At 42.2% G+C, this 4,168-nt stretch overlaps 2 protein-coding genes and 1 long non-coding RNA gene across 3 annotated transcripts in view; 1 reads left to right on the top strand and 2 right to left on the bottom strand.

Annotated features, from left to right (window-relative positions):
- The window catches only part of RSPH14 (radial spoke head 14 homolog), a 282,158-nt gene that overhangs the window by 174,349 nt on the left and 103,641 nt on the right, over positions 1 to 4,168 (top strand). The window lies entirely within an intron of this gene.
- Positions 1 to 4,168, bottom strand: part of GNAZ (G protein subunit alpha z) — a 178,339-nt gene that overhangs the window by 144,852 nt on the left and 29,319 nt on the right. The window lies entirely within an intron of this gene.
- LOC109290380 overlaps positions 3,137 to 4,168 on the bottom strand; it is a 19,502-nt gene continuing 18,470 nt past the window's right edge. Inside the window, exon 3 of the long non-coding RNA XR_002095587.1 lies at positions 3,137 to 3,224. This is a non-coding gene — a long non-coding RNA (uncharacterized LOC109290380). The remainder of the gene's footprint in view (positions 3,225 to 4,168) is intronic.

Raw genomic sequence — 4,168 nt, 5'->3', positions numbered from 1 at the left:
ACTGGGCAGCGCTTGCCCCAGGCCCAGCCCCACTCCTCCCTCACCACAGGCTTTGATCTGCCCCCCCCAGCCCCTTCCCTCCCTCCTCCCCTTCCACCACACCAGACTTACCAGCTGGACGCAGTTCTCCAAGCTGCAGGGCTGTGCTTCTCACCGCCTGTGCTGCACTGTGGCTTGCATGGGCCATTTATTGGCCAAATGATTGGCCTGATATGGCCAATTTCCGATATAATAAATTTTCTTTATGTTGGTGCCGATCTGATATTGGACTGATGTATCGGTGCACCTCTCATTTGCCCTTTTCTTGTTTATGATTTTTTTTAAATGTCTAAGTACTGCCTTCACTTGCTAATGAAGAACAGAGCCAAGTAAGTTGGTGTAAGAATCAGCATTCTCACATCCATTGTCATGAAAATTCGCATTATTGGGGTTACAAGTGAAAAGACATTACTGTAAACACAAGTCAGCACTGCTCAGTTCACACCCAGCCATGGCTAGTATTATTAGAACATTGTTGCATGAACGTTCACCCCGCTTGTATCCTCACCGACTTTGACAGGGGTTTACTGTAATGGGAAGAAACTCTCTTTGCTATGTTTACAGTTGCCACAAGCAATTCTATGGAAAAAAAGTAACTGCTAAAGAAACAGCTACCTTTGGCAGGACACTGCTGTATAAAATCTCAGTTGACTGACATGACTCATTACCAAGACATGTTACCATGGAAACAGTATAGGAAGAGAAAGCAGGGCTGTTAAACTGGAGGGGCTCTAACATAATATTCTGGGCCAAAATTCCCAGAAGTATAGCTGTGGTATTAAATCATGCTGTACTGATGTTGTATCATCATGTTACACTACAAAATAAGTCTAACCACATGCTTGCTCCTGAGTATCCAAGGGAATGTATGAGGGGAAACTGTTCACACATCAAAAAGCAGCATTTCTAGGTTATTGGTTTTCGAGTAAATTGAGTGAAACTGCTATTAAACATTACTGAATTTGTTTCTACTTACTCTAGACAGTTTTATAATCTTCTTTTTAAATAATGATTCAAAGCTTTGGGAAGCAATTCCTATAAGAAAATTAAAACCTGAGCAATTAATAAGTGCTGGGGTAACTACATATAAAGGGACTACATTGCATAGTTTTAAGTGACCAGTTTCAGTCAGCTGCCTTCGCAAACTACAGAAAAAAAGACAACATTCAGATCAAACAGCTAATAGAATTAGTGACAGGAGTCAGAGAACAGAATTAGGGTAGAATAGTTATTCACTGTCTGCTAATTTTGAAGTATTATGGGAGGGGAAGTGGGGACAGACATGACACTTTCATGGGTGTCAAGTCCAAAATTGAACCAGCACAATAATAGCTCTTAAAAAAAATTCTTCCTGATCCTGAAAAATCTATTACAAAAGAGGGCTTAAGTATTGCTAAAATCCCATCCAAGCCTCTCTGCTGGGCAGCTTGCCAAAAGCTAATCCATGGCACACATGTATTGGTTGTGCCTTCCCCAACTTCCAGCTTTCTGCTTCACTCTTGCAAGCAGACAAAATATTGAAATGTACAGTATTATTTTCTTTATAGGAATTAATCTTTCAAAATTTTGTCTGACAGAAAAGTGTAGTTGCATCAGACCTCTAATACAGTCCATCCGCATATTTTTTAAACAAATTAAATCTGTCAAGGGATGTGTATTTACTAATCCTATACACAGAAACTCAACCATTTAAACACACGATCTGAGAAGTTAAAGGTATTTTAAAATTTATACTGCTGACATTATAAATTTACATATTAGGTCTTATTAAACACAAAGAAATGCATGTCATCCCCAAACAACAGACTTAACTATGACCTCTGGCCTATTTATTATCTGGATATCTGTGTCTGTTTATATTATTATAATTGATACCAAAATGGGCATTATCAGATAATTTACTGACTTTACTGTTTACCAGCTATGATTTTTATGTATATGACTGTGAAAAAATAAGTTATGGTAAAATTTGTTATGATAAAATTATTCATAAATAAGAATTTCTATTTCACACTGATCATTATGTACCAATAGTCTCATGTTACTTCCACTGGCTTTTGTACTCTTTGCTGATGACAAAATAATGTTTCTTTTAAATTAGAATTATTATTATTGTGTTATGATAAAACTACATCATTGCATTTGTTGAGAATAAGGTGCTTAAGAAGTTCTGAACAGAACAGTAAATAGACCTTTCTGAGTTCTTTGCAACAGAAGAATTGCTATATTAATTTTCCATAGTCAAGAAATAAGTGAAAACTAAGAGCTGGCATTTTCCAAGGGGAGCCTTGAGTTTAACAAGGTTGAGACTGCTGGTCTGTAACATAATTTCAGAATTTGTGGACACTTAACACCTATGAAAATTAAGACAGTTATACTTCTGAAACAAGTTGCTTCCAAAGCAAAAGGAACACACTACACATGCACTTAAACTATGGTAGCCTATGCATGACCCTTGTATCTAGCAGCAGCAATGCATGCAAGTGGAGCAAGTACCCAAGGGCCTCAGTGCATACCGAGAACTATTGTTAGGCACAAGTCTTGTTCTTGCTCAGTCTCCAATCACCCTTTGCCACCTTTTCATCCTGAAGTCTTGAGTTACTTATCACTGGCCAGGTCTACATGAGACATTGACTGAGCAGTAACTGGAGTTATTGTGCAGTAGCATTGCTAAACAGCATTTTCGTGATGCTGACTCTGCAGAAGCCCAAGACCACTGTGCAGTAGCTTTGTGTCACGCTTTCTGCCATGCAACACTACTGCACATTAGTCATGGGCTACTTCATGGTCAGCGTCTCATATAGACGCGGCCTCTATACATAAACTTCATTCATACCTTCACTGAAGGAGGACAACCTGGACCTTCTTTCTGTTCATTGTTCAAAGATGCGTTACCTATAGACCCAAGACAAATGTCTTATATAAGAGATGTATTACAGGTTTCCTTCGCTTTATAGGGGTTCTGTATGTGCAAATTCACTCTTGTGATGACCCTTTTTATACCAAAAATTAGTTATATGCAAGGTAAATTCACTCATATGCAAGCAATGTGGTGGAAGCCTGCAGTCAGCTGCTTTGTGCAGTGCATTGTGGGAATGACACACACCAAAATACACATCCTGTGTGGATCTGTGTTTCTCACTTGTCTGCGACATGCATTTCTGTAGTTGCCATCCCCATTATGGCTTCTAAACATCCTGGTAGCTTATCTCCTACCCCTTTCTCCTGTTGGTGGGTACCAAAATTGTCTTGTAAAAGTGGTAGAAATGGGCCTGGGGGTCAGTATAGTCAAGGTCTTGGAATGTATCCCTATTTGTTACATTGTAAAGTGGGTTCCCTTTATGCAAATTTGAGTTATGCACCCTTTTCCAGGAAAGCATGTACAGCATAAAGCAAGGGAAACTTGTATAATTAATACAGGACTGTCAGTTAGTCATGGTTAACACATTAATTGTTTTTGTTAATTTTTTTAATGTGGAAATTACATGCATGGTTTTGGAGACTGCACCCGGGCTCCACTCCACCATCATCACTGCTGCCTCTGGGCCACCCTGTGGGGCAGCAGTGATAGCACAGAGGACCACAGTGCAGCCCTGGTGCAGGCTATGGGTTGCAGCAGCAGGGGTGGGGGAAGGGGAGGAGGGGCACACACAGACACACAGCCATAGCCTGCAGGCAGCCAGGAACGCAATCTGGTGGCATCTGGAGCAGCACTCAGCAGGCAAGTATATGAAGGGGAAAGGGCATCGGGGAGGGAAGGGGTGTGGGAGAGGCTGATTGAGGCCCCCACAGTGAGGGAGGGAATGGGGCAGAGATAGGGGCTGGGGTGAATGGGGCACCAGAGCCAAGATGAGCCACCCACAGCTCCATCCCATGACCCACCTCAGCCCCAGTGCCCCATTTACCTCAGCCCATGCCCCACTACCACCCTCACCATGGGGGCCTCAATCTGGCTCCCCCCCCCCACACACACACACACCATGTCTCTTCCCCACCACACAGGTACCTGCTGGACAGTGTGTGTATTTGTGTCTGTCTGTCCCTCACTTCCGACCCACAATATCCCAGATCCTGCCAGGGTATGCGGGAACCCCCTTCCCCAGGCTCCAACCCCCACCCCCCTACACCT

Source organism: Gavialis gangeticus, unplaced genomic scaffold (genome assembly GCF_001723915.1).
Source record: "Gavialis gangeticus isolate Ggan-Ray unplaced genomic scaffold, GavGan_comp1, whole genome shotgun sequence".
NCBI classification, from domain to species: Eukaryota; Metazoa; Chordata; order Crocodylia; family Gavialidae; genus Gavialis; species Gavialis gangeticus.
This window is presented reverse-complemented; position numbering and strand designations above follow the sequence as displayed.